The 21,307-nt window shown below is 45.0% G+C and overlaps 1 long non-coding RNA gene across 1 annotated transcript; it reads right to left on the reverse strand.

Moving 5' to 3' along the window:
• Positions 1–243: 243 nt before the first annotated feature.
• On the reverse strand, positions 244–14,598 carry LOC113975783. Its single transcript, XR_003536920.1, has 4 exons — positions 14,539–14,598; positions 13,724–13,804; positions 7,569–7,703; positions 244–4,213 (listed from the first exon to the last, which is right to left on the reverse strand). It is a non-coding gene; the product is annotated as an uncharacterized LOC113975783 (long non-coding RNA).
• Between the last annotated feature and the right edge of the window lie 6,709 nt (positions 14,599–21,307).

Below are 21,307 nucleotides of genomic sequence, written 5' to 3' on the forward strand. Positions count from 1 at the left end.
AGAGAATGGGGAGGAGTTGTACGTGTGTTTGTGTGTGTCTGTATTTTTCAACAGAAAACACACAACGACACAAGGAAACTGGAATATTTGAGGCTTTCTCCCTGCTCCCTCCCCTCACTGCCATGGCATGGAAGTGCATGCCCTAAATATGATCCATCTTCCCCTCTCCTTCCCAGAGGTGCCTCTCTCCAGCTCTCCCTGCCTGTCCCACATCTCCCACCCTGTCACCACTGAGTTATGAAAGAGAGAGCCTGGGAATCCACTGCAGCCCTACAGGACCACGATGCTCACCCATCTGGGAAGGAGATCAGGAAGGGCTCTCAGCCCACGCACAGCCCCCAGCACCCACAACTGGAGGGGCTGTGGGGCAGCAACCCCCTGTAAATAACAAGAAGAAACATGGTCGCTTCCCACAGTGCCCCCTTCCCTCCACAACTCCCCATAGACTGGTCTCCCTCCCACACCAACCAACGGTCCTGGAAATATGTAGCCAGAGGAGGGAGGGAGAGGAGAATGGGGGTTTTAAAGAATTATTATTATTATTGTAGTTCCTCAGGCAGGAAAACATCCCCCTGGTTAAAGGCCTCCAGCCCCCAGCTCAGATCTTTGTTCCCACCGCAGTGGCTCAGCCAAAGTATTGGCATGCTTCATAACCACGTCCTTCTATCAAGTATGGACTAAGAACAATCTCCATTAGCTGACAGGCAGGCAGGGTGATAAATGCCCCCGACGAAGGGGAAGGAATTGCGTAAAATAAAGAAGCATGTTCCAACAAGTCTTGTCAAAATTGTATTGATTTAATCATCTGCAGAAATACACATTCTGGGTTACTGTAGCGTGCACCGTGGGTGCAGTTTAGAGCGGCAACCACTCCACACGCTCGCTTGTTGGGTCCGAAGGTGACGGAGTGCAAGACAAACTGCCTTCTAATTCTTTTTTTTTTTAATGTTGTATCACAAAGGGCTATTAATCCTTTTTTAGCTTTATTTAGGACTTAACAGCAGGCCAAGTAGCCATAGGTAGGCTGTGCTGTTTATGTACGCATTCCAGAGATGGGAAGGGGGAGGTAATTATTTACCGGCTTGGGGAGGCAGGGAGCTGAGCTGGCAGCTCTGCGGTGGTCAGCACAGGGGCAAGGAGGGGACTACCACAGGTGCAAAAAACAAATGACACCCCGTAACCCCCACCAAAAGTGGGAGCTCCTTCCCTGGCTAGGGAGGAGGAGAATGACTACTGATTCCTGGCTCCTGGTCAAATCCCTCCCAGCATAAATCATTCGATTAGATATCCTTACGATTTCAGAGCTGCCAATATTCTGGGACCATTTCAGCCTGAAAAATAAAAATTACACCAGGTGACAGCAGGGTAGCACATGGCTCAGATTCAATTCATTTTCCACTTTGCAGGCCCAGGGAATCAAAGTTAAAGGGAGGACTTTGAGATCGTGCTGGCCACCGGGGCAGCCTGAAGGGGCCAGGGGGAACCTGGTGAAGAATGAAGCCATTGTGATCCCCTCTCCTCTTCTCCCAGAGCTGCTGCACTGGAGACTCTGCAGGGATCACTGCTCCTGTGGCATGGTCACTCCCATGCTGCCGGCCCTGACTGGAAAATCAGCCACACGCTCATGGCATTTGCCTGGTGGCAGTCTGGGCACTAATGGAGTATCCTGCTAAAGGGATGGCGTAGGAGGGAGAACTCTGTGGTAGGAACAGGTGAATGTATGTTATTGACATCGTTTGTGATTCAAAGTGCTCTACAGTGTCAGGAAAACATTTTCCCCCATTAAACAAACAATCTGCCAGACAGTTTCAGGCTCTGTCACTCCCTGTCAGTCTCCCCAGCAGCAGTTTGGCAGGTTCTGGCACACTCCCTCCACTTTGATCTTGCAAAAAGAAGCCTAGCACTGAAGAAGGGGAGGTGGCCATCCCTGTGATGTGACAAGCCTCCGCTCACCATGGTCAGCAGGAAGTCAGAGGGATGCTCCAGCAAAAGGGATGGATGGGGTCTGCGCTGGATTCCTGGAGCAATACCTGGCCCATGGCAGAGCCACATTAGTGAGTCCAGGGAAGCAGTACACAAAGAAAAAGGGGCTGACTACCAATGTGAGCTGTCCCTCCCTGTACCTCAGGGCTGACAAGACTGCAGCAACAGGAGCACAGGTCTTAATCCCAGTTCTGGCACTTCCTTGATACATGACTCCATGCTGCTGCCTGTGTTTCCATGCCCAGTCTCTATAGATTATTCAGGGCAAGCGCTGGCACACGCTTATGTTTGCCCAAGGCCTGGCAGGGCAGAGCTCTGCTCCCGCACCCATGGCTGGCTGAGGGCAACGCTGAGGGCAGTGTCCACAGGAAGCACTGCCTCCGGGCAATACCTGCGCTGAGGACCAGGAGGGGCAGCAGAAGGGGTTGGTATCCTCTGGGGGGACACAGCACGTCACACCCAGGAAGGCTTGTCCTCTGCGAAGGGACATTGATGCAGCAGATGAAGTGTTTTTTCTCCAAGGACACAGCATCCTTTCAAAATGTAGCAAATGCTTTCTCCAAGTTATTCAGTTACAGGTTCCAAACTCCCAAACTACACAAATCTCCTGAGAAAATGCAAGTCAGTCAGAGAGGAATCTTGGAGTCACTTCAAACGTTTTGCCAATAATTCATGCAATGAGATTAAAAAAGCCATTTCTTCCTTTGCCAAGTACACAGAGAGCAGAGTGTTCTCTATTGTGTAGGAACATCACAGCATGTAGCATTTGACAAGGAAAGGTCACTGGGGAGGGGCCACAACTCCTTTTTTAAGAGATTGCTACCGATGTCCTTTGGAAAAACTGGTTTTACTCTGTAGCAAAAGCCATAACTGAATGCCCAGCTAACTGAGCTGAAATACCTGCCTGTGGTTTCATTTAAAGAGATTCTGTTGGAGGGTTCTCTGCTCTCTATCCGACCTGGGCCCAACCTTCCAGAGGTGTAAATCAGCAGACACCCATTGATTTATCCTGTCTGAATACTTCAGTGCTCTACTCCACACTGCAGCACAGGCAAGATACCAGGCAGCAGAAATGAGCTGAGAGCAGAGGATCAGGTTCAAAGGACTCTCAGGGTACATATGTGCCAGATTTCCCCAGACTTCAAGGAACATATAGCATTTTTTTCAAGGGAGTAAGAAAGCTACTAGAAACTAGTCCTTAGTCCAGTGCAGTAGTACAACAAAAGAGAGAAACAGCAGCCACAAGCAAACAGCCATAAACTAGTGATGTCTCCCAAACTACCTCTCCTCTTGCTTTGACAGGTGGGTGAGGAGCAAATTCCAGCCATGGCAGATCATCTAGTCTTCACTAGATGATCTATCACTTCCCTCATTCTCTAACGCAACAGTTGTGGTCCCACAAAAATCTAGCCACAGCAAACAGACAGGCTGCTACAAGATGTAACAGGAAAAACTTCTCTGGAAACACACAAAAAACCCCTGAAAACAGTTTGCTAAACCTAGCTACAAGTTGACGGGATGGGACAGGAGACCTCAAAATTGGAAATCTCTGGCAAAAAGCCACTGTGGTGTAAGCACAGCTCCAGACACAACACAACAGAAACACAGATCCAAAATCTCCTTTATTGTAATAAAATTGGAGCTATTTCATCATGACTGATTTCATTGTGTCATTATCAATTTATCCTATGTAAAGTGAGAGATGACCCTCAGCCCCCAGGGAATTTAGAAAATGCTACAGTGAGGAGCATATCAGGGGGCTCAGAAAATACCACTAGAAGCTGCCTGCAGAAATCCCCCGACAACCTCAGACATAGACCATCCTCACAGCGAGACACAATAGCAGGACAAAGCCGGGCAGCAGGGCTATTAGAGGATCCGTGGAAGTAAGAATGCAGGAAATACCAGGCTATCCAGCCAGTGGTCTCTCTAAGCACATAACCTGTCTCCAACAGTGACTATAATTCAGAAAAAAAAAACCACTCTGCAAGAAGTAATTATATAACAAGGTACAAGTAACAAGATTTTCATGCAACTTCCTCCCAAGCACTGGCAGCTTCCAGCTGGCTCCCCTACAGAGCAAATCCCATCCCAGACTTGACTGTACCTTTATATTTCAGGATTTCTTCATGATTCGCCTGAAACAGCCCATCTCTTTTCGTATCTTTCCAAGATCATGGCCTCATCAAATCATTGTACTGCAGAGTTCCATCACTAACAGTGCACTGGGCTGAAATAAAAACCAAAAAAGTATTTTTTTTCTACCAGTGGTGAGTTACTGCTAATTCAATTTCAGTGGCTGCCAATCACCGATTTCTAGAGAGGGCCATGAAAGGCTACTTGTTTTGTTACCAAGCAGACAGAAGGCATTCTGGTAGTTGATAAAGAGTTTCTAGGAAATGGCAGGAGAATTAAAAAACCCTATAGCAATAGCAGGATGACTTGTGTGTCTGTGGAGGGACAGCTTGGTGACTCCAGTCGACAGTATGATCCCCTGGCACGCAGGGAAGGCCTGTTTGCCTCATAGTTGCGAACAATTAACGGATGGAATTTGTTCTCTTGTAACTTGTAAACCTAATGAGCTGGGCTGATGCAGGGCTGCCAGTAAATCCCATCAACCCCTCTAATAGTTACAAAAGAGCCACTTCTTCATCTGAATCAGTGCAGATTACGCAACTGCTGCTTGCACCAGCATCTGAGCACCCTGCCCACCGCAGCTCACACTGTTTCATCCTGGGACATTACAGAAATCCCCAGTGGAAATACCCATGATTATAGCAGAGGAAGTAACTGAGATTCCTGGGAGACAGAAAATGGACTGTCCATTAAAAAGGATAATTTTCACCTTTGTGAGGAACTTTCTTAAGATGCATTGTGGTGGAAGTAGACATTACAGGACCATTAGTAAAAACTGTAGTCTGATGCCCAGTTTCTAAAGGTCATTGGTGGCAAGGCTCATCCTGAAGCCAATGAAATGTTAATGTTTATGGCATGTACTTGTCACTGCTGGCCAGAAAATTCCAAAGATAAAACACAACAAGAATTCTGCTTGATGATAAAATTTAAAAAATCACCAATGGAAGCTTGTGACATGCTACAAAATGGCAAAAGGATTAGACATGTTTTAGGGATTACAAAGTGGAGAGAGAATGAGAAAAGTCCACGGAACTACCAAGAGTCTACCAATTTTTTTGTATCTGTGGATTACAGCTTGGTGGCTCCAGCAGGCTGTGAGACCTGCAGTGCACACAGGGAAGGACCTGCAGGACTCCTGGAAGATACCATTTATTATTCAGCTGGAAACACAGTTAACACCATTGGGATTTGGTCTCCCTCATAAATGTGAACAATTTTTACTTAGAGCAGTCAAGTGGCCAAGGGCTCCTTCAGCCTGTGGGACTACAGAGTACAGTTTTAAGCAGTTTTATTAACTTTAGTTTAAATCACTTCCAGTACTGATCCCCCTAAAGATCAAAGCTGTTCCATCATTTATACCTGGCAGGCAGTAAAATCCTTACGTAAATCTGTAAGACCCCTTGTTAAGTTTAACATTCATCACTTAACACTGCTTAGCTGCTAACCAGGGAAGAGTGTGCCTGCCAGGCCTAGCCAGTGCCATCTGCATCTTTGCAGCAAGGATCCAAGGCTACAGAAAAGGAGTCAAAGGCTTTGTCCAATGTCTGTTCCTCCAAAAGACACAGATGGGAGATGGCCCTTGGAGAGAACATCTCTGTTCCCCATTTCCTCTATGCCCCCACAGTAGCTATGTCTGAATTCCTTAAGTTACTAGGAAATCTCAGAGAGCTACAGAAAACATTTTGTGCCTAATGAGGCCTTCTTGGACCACAGTGTCATCAGACACTACCATGTCCTGCTAATGAGCTTCCCTCTCTGTGCAGTGTGGAGCTGCACTGAACTGAAGTCTCCCCATAGGACGACACGGCAGGAACTGGCAGATTAAACTTTCCACTGGACCAGGGACAGTTGCAAGGCACTGGGATGGCATCCAACTTCAGCTAAGTGGAGTAGGGATTGAGAACATGAATTTATAACCAGCAACCATCAATGAGGCGTAGGGAGCCATGTGTACAGCATACACTTGGGAAAGAGGACTGGGGACTAGGGAAGAGTTGACTTCACCTAATGTAGGACAGATAGGACATGAAAGGACCATATCCATCCACTACAAAACAATGTAGGAAAATACACAGACAAGACCATCATGACTTAAAAAAAAATAAAAAAGGCAGAAAACAGATATGTCCCATCAATGCTTGAAAGCAATGCATCCCTTCCTTGGATTTAGAAAATGTACCCTGTACTGCCAAGGATGTTCAGAAGGATATCCAGCAGCCCTAGGCAGGGGCTGTAGTAGTAAGAAGGTAAATGTCCCATCCCTAAGAGATGACAAGTCTGGAATGCAAACTATGAGAGGGAACAATGGAAGACAAGGAAGTTTAAAAAGTGTAGTAGTGTGAACTACACAAGAGAACAAGAGAAAAACTGTAAGATGGAGAGATGGATACCACCCAGAAGAAAACTGCAGCTACCTAACACAGCAGTTTCCATTCCACTTTGACTGGTACAAGTGCAGAGTCTCTGCTACGTGATGGGCCAAGTTGTTTCTTTGGGAAACACTTTTTCTTGAAGTTTCCTCCTCTTTTTATGTCTCATTTTCCCCCTCCTTCCTCTCTTCTACTCCCTGCCTCCCTCCAGGCAGAGATATGTTTCTCTCAGCTGCTTCTGCGCCTGTGACTTTACTGCATGGGGGAAGTCAGTCCGGAAGGTCACCTCTTTCATCAAGTATTCTATTTGCATCCAAAATTGTATGTACATGAAAAATGTGGTCGTGTGTTGCACCTAGCTGCAGACGCAGATGAAATTCTGTGGAAAGCCTGATGCACACTAACCTTTGCAGATGGTGCAGCTATTGCTGAAAAATGGATTGCTTAATAAAGCATATCATCCGACATATTTGCTGCTTGGCTAGCCAAATAGAAGTTGTTTTTTGCACAAATTTCCTTGTCAAATTTGTCAATGTTCATGTCATTTTTGCTTTAGGTCACAGAGCAAGGTGCAAATTCTTGGCATCTTTACTAGTTGCAAGCCAATTTCGGCTATTTCTAACAATGAAGTGAATTTCTCTGAGGATAAGACACTCACTGTATGGGGAGGAAAGGAAAACAGCAGGAAGTGGATAATTTTTTTTCTGCTTTTTTTTGTTTTGCTTTCTCTCTTTTCTTTTTTCTCTTTCCTTCTGAGAGATAACATTTGCATTCATTTATGGACCTTGATAATTCATAGCAGAAAGAGGCCTTTTAGCCTGTTAAATCATTTATGTTGCTTGACTATTCGGTGCATGATGCACACAGATTTTTGCATTGGTGTACAGAAAATGTATCTCTTCTTGCAGGAAAACTTGCAAGAGAAGAAAAGATCCATTCCTTTGGATTCTCAGATGTGGAAGTCAGAGGATTCTCCCCTTCCAGCTGTCTGCTAGAAGACTTTTAAACCTTCCAATCTCTTAGACTAAAAGCAACATAATGTTCCATCACAGATTTAATCTGTGTTGTTTGTTTATCTACCTGCTCTATATCCTTTGCCAACAGACACATCCTTGTCCCTGCTCAGAAGCAAGGTTTTCAAGCCTCTTCCCTTCCTCCTGGGTTTCAGAACTTTTTGCCACAAGGTGCCTTCCCAGACAGTCATCACAAGCTGCTCTACTCAGAAACAAAAGTGAAGATTGTGATTACCATGTTTGCTATGATAAGAACCTCAGCAAGGATGGACTTTAAAAATGCACTGCACTGCCATGAGGAGACAATACCAGCCTCAGGCACTGGACTTCATCAGGAGGGCCACAGGGAACTTGGGCATGAAGGCAAATATGGTGCACACCTGCAAGAGCTCGAGCCCCATTCAAGTCTTCCTCCACCTCATGGCATCACCGAGTCAGGTCATAGGAAAGAGGGCACTTCTGGGCCTTGGTGACCCCTCAGAAGACCAGATCCTACTCCTTCAGTGATGCTGCATGCAGTGCTGGCAGCATCAACTTTGGGGTACAGAGCTGCACATCCAGCCATCCAACTCAACATACCACAGTTTATCCAGCCTTCCATAGGAGGTCTACAATGTAGGTGTCAGGCATGCTATTTAGTTTGCATTTCCATTTTTGTTCAGTAACTCATCAGATATGGTGTTTTCCATTTACTAGGAACAGATGCATTCCTCTTTGGGCTGTGCTATACTCCTGTAAAAATTACCTTTCTCTTTGGAGGATTCATTTCTCCCTGAATGCCCACTCAATTCAAAGTCCTTTATCAAGTATACCCTTCTACAAAGATGCACCATTTGCCAAATGCATCCTCCAGTGATCTATTCCTATAAAAGGAGGACTTTGCTGCAGGACACAGGCATTTGACATAATCCCATTTGCCTCCCGAATAAGCTGCCCCTTCAGAAAGAACATTCTTCTGCAAGGAACATTTTGTTTACAAGGTTTATTTTGTTAGCAGGTGTATTCCCACTGGTAAGTTTTTTCCACTGCACCATTTTTTTTAAAGGTCTTGTTTGGTAGCCAGATAGCCGAGACTGCCTGTGATAAAGCCAGCACAAGTGATTAATAGCAAAGTCTCTGCCATTTTATTATTAATAGCAGTGTGTTGACTCAATTAAATCCAGCCTGCTTTTTTTGGCAGGCCTTTGCAATTATACATATCATTATGGGCTGCAGCCCAAATGCATCCTGGGAGTAGACCAGAACTCCACATTAACTTTTCTGGCTCTCTCTTTGCAGGTTGGCCACTGTAACATGTGGGCTATAACCAATCCAGGCTGTTTCAGGGATGGCAGAATAGAGGAAGAAGGAAAAATGGCAGAGGCAAGGATCACACCTAGAAAGTGCACACTCCCTCACAGCCATAAACAGCCTGGCAAACATATCCTGTATCCACCCCTCCACAGTGAACCCCATAAACACAGTGTAATCTGTCTGGACAGTACCTGTTACCAGCAGGGGTGATTTTCCAGCATGCTAAGGGGTGTGTTCAGTAGTCTCTTCCAAAACAGACTTGCAAGCTGATTGGCCTGGCTTGAAGAGGCACTGAACTGAGGTTCAAGCCTTTATTGGAGAAAGGCTCCAGCAGATTGTGTTTCCTGGTGGTAACAGAGTGATCTCCTAGTAAAGCTGGAATACCCTAAACCCAAAGTACCCCAAAGTGGGTTGTAGGCATACTCTATTGCTGAACATACTTGCTGCTACCTTTTGAAACATCTGAACTAGCCTTTTGGGAAGAAAACCAGTCATGAGCCTAAGGCATAAGACTAGGACCAAGTTAGGTTCTCAGCACTGATAATGGACTCCATGTATGATTCAAAGTGAGTCTTCTATTTATACAAAGTCCTGGGACATTTTCTGTAGCCTCCAAACTCAAGGGATCCATGAGTCATTCAGATCACTTGTTATTTGGTGACACCAAGCTTGGGTGCCTAAATGGTCAACGGATATGCATAGACAAAGGTAGGTTGCCTTTTCTCAGGTTTTGAAGAAAGCCAGAGTCTGGGGACCCTGGACAGCTGGTGAAGTTTTGTGGTTTTCTCACAGCCTTTCATGACAGCCTATCCATAAAATGATGTTCTGTTAATCATGGGAGAAAGCTCTTTTTGGACATGAATCTCATTAGACTTGTATATAAAGCACCTAGCACAGTGAATGTTTGATCTGAGTGGTAGGCCTTGCCATCACTCAGATAACAAATCACAGACATGAAGTGCTGGAAGAACAACAAGGTCTGGCCCCTTGCAAAAGCAGCATATGTTGCTCAGAAGCACTGACCCATCACTGTCCTTTGCAGACTGGGTGGGCTTCATCTTCCTGCTAACCAGAACAGGCAACTGTGATACCCTCTAGCATGCATACGATCTATGACACCTCTCACTATGACTGATGGATTTTTCTTCCCAAGCCCACTGCTCTCTGCAGTTGTAGATCTAGATTCTTCTCTCCAATGAAGACTGGAAACACCCCACCTTCCTGCAGGCACCTAGGACACTACCACTCTTCCTGCAGTATTAGGGGAGATCCCAACAAGCCACAGCTGAAGCCCCACGAAAAAAAAAATAGGTCCAGTTTCCCATTACTTCAACACAGGGGGCTTTTCAGCTGAAGGCTCTTTTCAGCTTGTGCTACTTCATCTTCCAGAAGCCCATTAAGACAGGAGGGCACTCTGTGCTTTCCATCCCAGCTTGGCCTGTTTCCATCCATGTCGTCCATCTGGTTTATTTGCTGGCATCAGACAGTCCACAGCTGTGGGGCTCTTGCTAAACCAGGGTGGAAGAGTTTAAGCACTTGGCCTATAATCTCCTCCCAGTGCCTACAATGCCTTTCAGGAAATAATTCTGCTGCTGGAAAAGGGAGTGCAGAGATGTTCTGCTGTCTACATTCCCCTGCACAGCTCTCAGCAGTGCAGAGAGGACTTTGTTTGTACCCAGCTCCAGCCATTGATGAAGCTGATAGGTGCAGAGTGGCAGAGCTTATGATGAGTAAGTGCTTCCCTGAGGAACCTCAGCAACATCAGCAAGCACCACCTCTGACAACACTGAATTTAACTACCCTTAGCATGCCTGGGAAAGACCCAGGGAGTTCTGTCAGACAGGAGGAGATTCACATATAGAAGTGGGAAGGACAGGGCTAAGAGGATTGATGGAGATATTTGGGGGTTTTGTACAAACTTGGTTTCTTCCCAGGCAAAAGCAGCTGCAGATCCATGGATGTGGCTTGCAGGAGTGCCTCTCCTAGCATTGCCCATACCTATAGCTGTGAGAAAGATCAACACAACTCTGGATGATGGTCTTCAGAAATCTACTTTAAAAAGGTGTACCCTTCAAGGACTAGGTGGACACCACAGCCATGTCCACACAATAACTGGGCAATGCCACTTTGTTTAAAAATATGTTAAGAATCTAAGACATTTGTTATCTTCTTGTTTCAACAGGAATCTCATTTTGATTTTTATATAGCACAAAGGAGGGCTACAAAGATGGTGAAGGGCCTTGAGGAGAAGCCACATGAGGAGTGGCTGAGGTCACTTGGCTTGTGAAGTTGTGTCAGGGAAGATTTAAGTTAGGTATTAAGAAAAGGTACTTCACCCAGAGGGTGGTTGGGCACTGGAACAGGCTCCACAGGGAAGTGGTCATGGCCCCAAGCCTGACAGAGTTCAAGAAGCATTTGGATGCTCTTAGGCACATGGTGGGATTCTGGAGATTGTCCTATGCAGGGCCAGGAGTTGGACTTTGATGATCCTTGTAGGTCCCTTCCAACTCAGGATATTCTACGATTATATGATATATAGCAATGACCATCTATGAAGCTGGGCAGAAGAAACTGACTTTTTTTTGCAGGATATTAGAAAAAATATTCAATTTTATTCCAAAAACATATGCTTTCCCCATTACCTTATAAACCAGATGCAGACTTGACCCACATCTCAAACATGACAGAAGGGGACTCAAGCATTACTATAGAGAACTCAGCCACAGTTTAGCACTACAAAGTTTAAATATATAGAGCAACATCACATATCCTGCTCTAGACATGGTGATCCTGACTTTCAATGTGATGTCAGCAGTTCCATCACTTCAAGGTCTTTTTATTTTTAAGGGTGATTGCAGAGATTCAGAGAGGCCAAAATGCTCAAGCCAGCTGGTAACAAACCAAAATGCTTATTACCTCAGCGAGTAAGTCTGCCTTCCTCTGAGACTTCCCTCAACCCCAGGATGAGTGACCACCAGAGAGGAGATGATCAGACACTTGCAAGGGCTGTCCCTGTCGCCTCAGGACCAGTTAGTGGGAACGGAGCTGTTATTGCTTCTCTGTTATCAGTTACGGCAGGAGATTCCTTGCCTTGTGGCTGAGGCTGCGTTGTACATATGACTCACAGAACATAACTAAACCATGTAAAATGTCATCCTGTGTTTGCCATTAATAAGCTTTCAATTAATAACACAAATTTCCGAGAATACCCCAAGCTTGAAATTCCGCACTGTGCTGCCTAGCAGAGCCAATCAGGGCAGTCTCAGAGCCAAGCCGTAATAAAGCAGTTTTCCTTTCCAGAAAATATCTCGCCTTGCTGCTGTAGTTGGAAAACCCCAACCCATGCACATATGGGATAAAACATCCTGTAACTTAGAGGATCACAGGAAAGCTTCCAAACTGAGGTGCAAAGCTTTTGTTTTCAAATATCACAAGACCTGATTCTGCTTACTTCCTGATGTACATGGGATTGATCAGCTGTACTAACAGGAAGACAAGAACTGGAGCTGTATTTAGGAGGACCATAGTCAAAATTCAGTGTATCCAAAATCACAGGTACTAATGTGATGCCACCTGACACCAGTTTTTCCACCACATATGCAGTTTTTCAATACTCATTGTATACACATGAGCTTTTTTCCTTTTGTAAGCACAAGTACACAGGAAACTATGGGCAAATTTAAGCTTGTATTAAATGTACGTGAACCTTTCTGAAGGCAGATCTAAAAAGCCTGGCTATGCATATACCCCTCACATACATAAAGGCAAAGATAAGGAACGCATTGCCACCTTCCCAGGTCCTGTGCCCTCTGCTTCCTGCACACAGCTCACCTACCTGGAAGAAAATACCTTTCTTTCTGGCATGCAGACAAAGCCCCTCAGCATTCCCAAGGGAACTCTCTCTCACAGACACACAGAGCAAGGCATCTTCCTTATTTCTGCATTACTTGTGCAACTCCTTCCCTGTATCTGCAGTCTTGTACAATCTCTTGCTGTCTGTACACATCCATGTTCACAACATACCTCGTGGATAAGCAGGCATGCAGACAGACAAGCTCACACACACACACCTCCCACCCCCATGAGGAACTCCAGGTATTGAGAGGTAATCCTCCTGGCTCACAGAGCCCGGTGAATGGAATAATTAATTTTCTGACGAGCATGAATATCACGCAAAGGCAGCCACATGGATATGGTGGAACGCTTCCAGCCAATATCCATGCAATCCGGATATTTTGATTCTCCCATCCCCAGCTTCTGCTCTCAGCAGTGCTGACAGCAGCAAAGCTGAGCTTGCTGTGCTGTTTGGGAAGGCCTCACAGATCTGGCTGGCTGGCCTGGATGGTAGAAGACAGCTGAACTATCATGCATAGCCTGCTCCTCCTCCCCACCAAAGACAGGGAGACCTTGCCACCTCCCACGCCCTAACCTACTGCTCCCACCTGAAGTTAACTGCTCACCAACACCCACCCCACAGCTCTGGTCTCTGGGGCAGGGGAGAGAACTGCACGAGCAGCATCAGTCTGCTCAAACCTGACAGTCCTCCTCAGCGGAGAATTAAGGGCAAGTCCCTGATGCAAGGACACTAATTCTTCAGGCTGCAGATCAAATTTCTCCTCCCAACTTGGCATAAGTCAACTTGTTCTCCTCTGTTTTACAGTTAAGGGTTAAAAGTGCTTGTATAGAGCAACTACAGACCCTAATTCTAGGGAACAGAGGAAAAGGGAGCTTAGAGAAGGACAGGGGATGCTAGGCAGAACAATATTCTCAGACAGTGGTTCAAACTGCACCCAAATCCAGAGGATTCCCAGTTACAGAACTATGATATTCCTAAAAACTATAATACACAGCTCTTTTGTGCAAATGTTCAGCCAGTGTTGCTGTAGCATCATTGATCAGTCTAGACAGAAACAGAAATAATGAGCTTACCATGCTGGACATCTGAGTCCCATTCCCAGCTTTGTCTTCAGCTTTTCACGTGTTCAGGGACAAGTTACCTCTGTTCCACAGCTGTAAGATTAACACAGAAATACTTGGGCTGAGTGTTTTGCCTGTAAGCTCAGATCACCAGATCATCAAGAACTCTTGTCAAGAGAGACCAAGACAGTGTGAGTTGCCTTATAATAAAAGGATCCCTTGCTGCTGTAGCAAGACCATAAGCATGTATGGCTAGAGACTTGCAGGCGTGATTACTTGCACATTGCCCATGATATGCATGTGTATCTATGCCCCTTGCACAGTGCCACACACCGGGCAGTATCTGCACACATCCCACCTCTTAAGTGCTTTTATCTTGGAATTCCCATCAGGGAAGAAAATATCTGGCAAAGCTCTTTCCAGAAGACCTGAGGCCAGGAACATAGCTGTACAGTCTTAGAGGGGAATTTGCGGAGGATTTTCACAAGAGTTCAAGTCTGAGCCAAACTTCAAGGCGATAAAATAAACTTTCCATCATGTATGTTTGGGTTCTATCAACATTGTGGCTCTGACGCTTCCCAGTACACTTGGTTCTTTGAATTTTTTCATCCACAGTCACGATGCTTAGAAATCATGCTTGGCTTCTACTGGGAACAGGCAAATTCAACACTCCTTTGTATGTATGAGAAATCTTCTAATCTTCTCCTATTGTTCTCTAAGAGGAGCTCGGAGAAGGACCCAGAGGAATTATCTTACTGCAAAATTGAGGCTTACAAGTAAAAGCAGAGTCATGGAATGAAGAAGTAAAGGTCCTTAGTCATGCTGACCTTGTTTTTTCAGCTCCTGGAGTTGTTGCCCATCCACAAGAGCTCAGTATGTCACTATTTATATTTGCTAGTAAGTCCTACAAAAGAGGGAAAGTATTGTTGTGTAAGTCATTGCCCCAGTCCAGAATACACTGGGAAATTCTCACAGATATATAGTACAGAAGCAAACAAAGACACCCAATTATCTTCCTAGTAAAAGACAGATCCAGCTTTTCAAAGGGTGACATACCAAAGTGATAAGGAATTAGTCAAAACCCTGGATTAGATATGGGTTCAAAGCAGTCTCCTCATGCTAACACAACTTCCCAGCCCTCCATGGATGGGCTGAGGCTGCTCTTTCCAAGACCCTGGGATTAAAAACACATGAAGAGAAAAAAAACCAACCAAACAAAAACCCACCACCAACAACAAAAGCAAATAAACAAACAAACAAAAATAAAAATCCCCAAATCAACCAACAACAACAAAAAAAAAGAAAAACACACACCAGCAATTAAACAACCCCACATGAGTGGAGTTTTGTTCAAGAGTACCAAGAGGGCTTAGGAGTGCAAGTCAGTCAGATGTGTGCTTCTAAGCCCCTCCACTGCTTTGGAAGACTTCCAGCCCTAAGAGTAAAATAAAAGGCAGGGGATATATATGGCTGCTAGGCTAATGAAGCTTAATTTTATCCAGCTCCTGTTTATTCTTTGGTTTCGCTTCAGAGCATTGATTTCATATTCCTGCACCTTTTAGATATGCATATATATTTCATAAATAGGCAAATGTATATACACAGTCCTGAGCATGGGAGTATGTTTATACATGTAAAGCAACTGGGTATTTACAAGCTGTTTCTAAGGTTATAATATCCATTGCTATTATGAACTGCTTCATTAACCTGTCAATCACATTGCTTTCTCCCTTTCACCCCTCTCCCATGTTACTCCGTGTGTTGGAAGTGAAGCATGTGTGTTTGTGTCAAGTGTATTATTTCAGACAGTACAGACACACAGACACACATGGACGCATGCCCAGAAATTAATATGGTTTCATTGGTGCCTCCCCAGGAGCTTGGCTCTGGCCTACCCTCTGGACTTTGCTAGCCATGGAGATGCCTCTCACAGTCATTTATCACCCAGCCCCTGGCCAGTGGCACCGGGTCCCGGCATTGTGTCCCCAGGCTGCCGTGCAGGAGGAGGGGCATGTTTGCAGTGTGGTTGCAGTTTGGAAGCACTGCTGATGGACTAGTCTCCAATAAACCCCCCAAAAGTGCTGATATGCTGAAAGCAGCTGACACTGATGGATCTGCTCTCATCTTGCCTTTCAGTCGGCTGCAAGAGAGAAGAGAGAGAGGAAGAGAAACAAAGGCAGAGATTAACTCTTTTGTCACAGAGCTCTGCAGTTTTACAAGGCAAGATAAAGCTGCTGTCCAGGTTGGGTGCAGATGGGACCAGCTCAGCACAGTCTGTCTGATTCTCTATGGAGTACAATCCGGGGGAAAAAACAGCCTGAACTGCACAATGATTTACTGACAGGGCCTGTGCTGCCTAACTGAGCCTTTTAACTTTCCTTGCAGTTACAACCACAGCCAGGGAGACCAGCAGAGATGCTGGACACAGTCCTGGAAAACTGGCTCTGGGTGGCCCTGCCTGAGCACGGGGCCTGGCTGGACAAGGTGACCTCCAGTGGTTCCTCCCCACCTCGACCATTCTGTGATTCTTCCAGACCTGCAGACTAGCCATTAAACCAACAACACTGCTTGCACTCGCACTGCTCTGGGTGCCACATAGCACAGTCAAATCCACATGGCGCAGACCCTTGAGGTGTGACCCAAGCTACTCAGCCAGCAAGGCACACTGCTGTGGATGCAGGCTCAATAAACACAGGCATCCAGCTGGATTCATACATTTCTGTGTATGAAATCATGGAGTGGATTTTGTTTGTCCGTGATGTCAGGCATCAGACTAACCAGGTCAAGTCTCAAACTGCTGCTTGTGATACCCCTTCCTAGAGCCAGTCAGAATGTTTTAATATAATTTCATCTAATCAAATGAAGTTTTGCCAAAATTGAGCTATTTGGGAAACTGGGTCCATTTGGCTCAAGTTTTTCTTGAGAACACCTCGGTTCCAAGGGGCTCAGATATGAACTCCCAGTCTGCATTTTTATGTCATTCAACTGCACAAGAAGCATTTGGAAAGTTTCCCTCTTCTCTCGCTGGATTAGAAACTTCAGCAGCTGCCAGGGAGCAGGACTGTCAACTATCAGACCTCATTTTTGAAGGACTAGAAAGATATCCACATGGATGTGTCTTTTCCCCACACAGCCGTGTACAGAGTTCAATGCAAATATGGTTGAAGATTCACACATCTCTTTCAATGCCTTTGCACAGTCATATTTAACACTGACAATGTCACAGGTACAGCAGGACCCCAAATTCTCACGTGCCCAACTGCAGGACCAAATGTCCTCAGAAAAGCAGATTGCGCTACATTAAGCCTAAATGCACAAGGATATACCCATATTAATACTACTAACAAAGGGTAAAAATAAAAATATTAGTGCTAATTCTTATTAATAAAAATGCTAAGCAACATTCTTCCTCCTATGGAAAATGTTGTTTCATTTGTAACCTTGATTTTCCTTGATTTGAAGAGAGGAGGTGGGATACTTTTTCTAGGTAATTCTAAAGAAAAATTCCTAAATCCATATTGAAAAATTGATCATTTTCCAGTTTCAACAGAAACTGCCAAGTAGCATCTTCCAAAAACAAAGTTCATATTTTTACTCAAGAAAAAGAGAGACACCTTGCTGTGGGAAAGTCATTTTCCCATTGGGAAACACTGCTGAGCTCTAACACTGCACAGCTCTAATTCTTGTCTGGATTTTTCAAGCCTGGTTTATCCTGCACTTGTGTTGCACAGTTCACAAGTATTCCCAGCAACTTCAGGCAAACCAATCAACGGGTGAAGTACAAATTACCATAAACGAAGACAGAAGCCAGCCCCAGCTGAATGTTAGGGCTGTTCCAGGGTTTCTGTCAAGACCGGGGTGTTCTAGTGTCGTGCCCTGTGCAGCTTTACAAACACACAGAAAGAACCTGTCAGATCTGCAATCCACCATCATAGAGCATAACAGTAAAGACAAGTACATTACACTTGGACACGGACACCCTCTGAAACACAGACACATCACCACAGCAAAAACTCCTGCTCTCACATACACTCTGCTGAACATGCAATCCTTTCTGAAATACAAAAAAGATCTCCAAGCCAACAAATGAAAAATGGGAGGTTGGGATGAAGAGTCCTGAGATTTGTCTTTATTTTTCTTTTTAATTCCTAGAGAAAAAAGGGCCTTTCAAAATAAATAAATAAAATAATAGTAAAAGCTATGTTTCCTGATGAAATATTGATGTTTTTTGCCACATCTTTTCAGGTTTTGTCTATTGTCACCTATTTCCTTTTAATGAAAAATTCTAAAAGCTAAGTCAAATCCCAGAGTTTAAAAGGGGCTTGCAGAATACTACTCCTATCCAGAGGATGATTTAAAATGAAACCTGAAGTAGAGGTCTGTTCTAAAGTCTGAAAACAACTTTGAAATTTCAAAGTTTCCCACTAAACACAAATAACAATAATGTCACCATGTCAAATGCAGACAGTCTTGGAAACAAACCCACCAAGGAATTTTCGATCATCTCTTCACATGTCCTTAATAAAATCTTGGTCTAAAATCTATCCACAATATGCCATCTGCCACACACTGAGATGAAATATGGTGTGTGCTCTTGGCATCTAACACTCTGATGAACCATTTGTGAAATCTCTGCAGAATTTCACATTCTCAGTAGCACACTTTTCTAGAGGAGTGATTTTCAACTTTAATTTTATCTGTGGGCTCTTAAAAAAATAGATCTGCCTCTGAAGGGCTTAAAAGACAATCTGTAGATTGTCACACAGCTGGTTTGAACTTGTCTTTTCCAGTAACTTTTACAGACTCGCTTAGGAATAGCTTGAGTTCCCCAGGCAGTCCTGTGGACCCTGTAACCGATATTTGGTGCTGTAAGGAAGGGCTACATGGACTGTCTGAATAGAGGTCATGGAGGTTTCCAGTGCCAGAGTTAGCCCTGCCTGTGAACACCTCTGAGCAAAAGCCATCTTCCCCTCCATCTCAAAGTGCTGAGAGGTGCTTAAGCAGGACATTTGAGCAAGTACCTGCTCTGAAGTACCTGGGGACTGCTGGTGGAATTCCTCTTGTGCTGCAGGTCAGGCACGTGTGCAAGCTGTGCAGAAGTGAAGCCCTAAGCAGCCACTGCAAAGCTGCTCCAGCCAGCGAGCGCTGCCCAGCCACCAGAGCTCTGTGTCCAGGGAGTGCATCCAGGCAGGAGATGGCTCACCTTCCCAGTCCATGCACCCACCTCAGTTCCCTCCACTCCCAGCTAGACCACAAGGGCCCATTTATTCTAAAATATGAAATTTGTGTTGTTCCTTTATTGTTCTTTAATGAAACCCTGTTTATTCTAGGATTTTAATTCTTTCCATCTATTATGTTTAGACAACTCATTAACAATCATTTGTTATCATTAGACTTCAATTTTAAACTCCTTTTCCCAGAGGAGGCAAGGCAATGCTTTTAAACATATTTGCATCATAAACAATTTCTGGGCCTCATGTGCCATCTATTACCCCGGCCTCTCCTCCCTTCTTACCCGGGCTGGAAGGTGCTGAAAGAGCCTTATCAAGATTTTGGCCAGGTGCAGGGTAATGCATGTTTCCCTCACACCTGGAACCACTGAGGGTTCTGCATTAGGACAGCAACCCGGTGCATTAATAGGAAAGTCTTGAAATCCTAGGTCATGTAATGGTGAGCTGCTCCTTCCGCTGGGATTAATGACTACATGCTGCAGCTGAATTCATTAGGGCCTGCTAAAGATAGCTTGCTAGCCTGGGATAATGCGTGGGCCTCATTCTGCTCATTTATGGTTGTTCAGCTCCACTGGATTTAGTGAAGTCATTCCTGATTTGCAGCAGGGTCCCTCGTGTGCATGCTAGATAAGCACTACGTCACACTTTGCATTCATTGACAGCTCCCAGTGGGCAAAAATCTGATCCCTGTTATGTCGGCTAAATCCAGATCAACATTCACTGAGGCTGCAAGGCATCCCTTGGATATGAAGTGGCATCAGTATGCATGGAGTGTGGCCTGCATGATGAAATTTGCTTTGGTAGAAGGGAGGTTCCTTAAGTTGTACAGAAAGCAGGAAAACAGTTGCCTTTCTCCTCATGTTTTTTTTAAGTTTTGCTTGCTGCTGTATTCATCATATGCTGCTCGTCACCAATTGTGATCAGTAAAATGCAGAAAAAAAAGAAATCACTAAGCTGGAATCTTTTAAAGTATTATTTTGATTTCCAAAATCTCATTCCAAATTATGCTTGGAAAATGTTGGCCGTGACAGCCATGTCTCCTCTTTCCCACATCCCAGTGAGCAAGCCAATGACACATCTGTTCAGAAGAAGTTTAGCTCTTATTAGTAGCATTGCTAGATCATCTCTGTCATTGCCAGGTCTTGTGCTGGTGCTAATGCATTGTCACTGTCTTGATACCCTGGAATTTGGCTATTAAAGCTCATCTGGTGGTGCTACCCCAGGTCTAGTAACATGACAGGAATGCATGTTTTGGAGTTGTTGTGTTTCACTACAGCCCCTGCACCTTTGAATGGCAGTCCAAAAAAAATCCACTCTCCAAAGACCTCAGTTCTACCCAGCTCTAAGCTTGTGTTCAGCTTTAAAGACTTGGAGGACATTCACAGGCCTTTCACTTGTCCAAAAGCCCCTTCACACCACCAAGTGCAAAGGAGGTACTGCATGCAGCCAAGTTCTGCCGGCTGAAGTACACACACGGGAGAATAGCAGGCTGGACCACCACACCTATTACAGCTTTCCCATGTGGATGCTTACAGCTTATAAGAAGATGAAAATACTTCATATATAATATTGTGGACTGCTCGTGGAATTTTTACACCTCTGATGAACTCTACAGCTTGTGCTAGAGATCATGATGATCCTTGCTGCAAGGCTCCACCCTGCATGCTAAGTAAAGTCCTGGCATTTTCTATCCTTCCTGCTGTTATTCTGATCCAATTAAAGGCATTGCAGCTAAGTGAAAAGTTGTGATTGACTAATTGGATTTGGGAAGGCAGAACACCCATCAGAAGCCAGGTTTAATTTAGGTTTCCTTAAAATTTCTAAGGCCACTGGCAGGCCAGAAGAGGCAGCTCCATCATTGGTTGGCTCCAGCTCAGAAAAAGGGGATTAGTTAGTTGCCGAGTGAGCTCCCTGCTGCCTTGTGTCCATGGAGCTTTCCAATTCCAAGGCCTGTGTTAGAGTCGTTCATTTTTTGGAATCCACCTTCTACAATGGTCCTTTACATCTCTCTCCTATGCCCCTTCTAAGTCTCTTGTTTCCAGTTTGGTCCTGCACCATTCACCATCTCTTCTGCCTACTCCACACATCAGTGCAGTTCCCTCCCCAGAAACACGCTTTCCCATGGTCTTGAGGGGTACTTCTGTGCAAGTCGTGTACATGACTGGACTGCACTCCTGGATGTGGGACGTGACTGAAATTTCTCTGAAGTCAAGTGGAAGTTTTACCAGTACAGTTGAAGAGGTTCAACACATGGAAAGCTCTAAGCACTTCTCCAAACACCGAGTGGCCAACTCCTTCCAAGTGCCCCGGATGCAGACCCCTGGGGTTCCAATCATGCAGTGAGATACATACAATAAAAGATCCG

Source organism: Neopelma chrysocephalum, unplaced genomic scaffold (genome assembly GCF_003984885.1).
Source record: "Neopelma chrysocephalum unplaced genomic scaffold, ASM398488v2 Primary Assembly neopelma1_143, whole genome shotgun sequence".
Lineage (NCBI taxonomy): Eukaryota > Metazoa > Chordata > Aves > Passeriformes > Pipridae > Neopelma > Neopelma chrysocephalum.